Below are 787 nucleotides of genomic sequence, written 5' to 3' on the forward strand. Positions count from 1 at the left end.
ACTGGCAAGTCTGAAATCTATATGATGGGCCAACGGATTGAAAACTAGGACAGAAGCTAAGGCTGACATTCAGTGGCATGATTTTTTTCCTTCTCTGCTCTTAATCTTTCAACTGAATGTATGACATGCCCCAGATTATGAAGGATAATCTCCTTTCCTTAAAATCCAGTGATGGACCTGTCACATCTACAGAATACATTCAGATCAACACCCAGATTAGTGTTTAATTGCATAGCTCAGTGCTCTTGCTTAACCAAGTAGAGACATAAAACTCACCATCATACTATTGTCTGCTCAGAAAAATTGGAACATGAGGACATGCGACATTTAAAGAAAATGAAGTCCATGGGACTGTCCATCATTCCAAATGCTGCTCTGGCATTGAACTCAGTCCAGGTAATTCTGAAAATAAATCAAAAATCCAATAACTGAGATGAAGCCAATGTTGATCTGTCAAAGACAGCTCCAAAGACCTGCCTCTCAGAATAGTTAAACCTCTGGGTAGAGGCCTTGGTCACTCAGTGGGTGAGAATTAAGGGGCTTCCTTGCCCCCAAAGCAGCTCTAAAGCACAATGCTTCAGGTTTCTTTTTAAAACTTTTTCTGAGAGTGTTCATATTATGTCAATAGTAAGAATTATATTCAATACTAAATAAGACTTTTGGAAAGCATCGAAGGAAATAAAGCACAAGAAAATGTGCTTGTTTGTTTGTTTATCAAAGCGGGAAGGAGGTGGCCTTGGTTGAACAGCTATTTAACTTTAAGGCTACATCACATTACATCACTTCA

This window comes from Odocoileus virginianus, chromosome 6 (genome assembly GCF_023699985.2).
Source record: "Odocoileus virginianus isolate 20LAN1187 ecotype Illinois chromosome 6, Ovbor_1.2, whole genome shotgun sequence".
Classification (NCBI taxonomy): domain Eukaryota; kingdom Metazoa; phylum Chordata; class Mammalia; order Artiodactyla; family Cervidae; genus Odocoileus; species Odocoileus virginianus.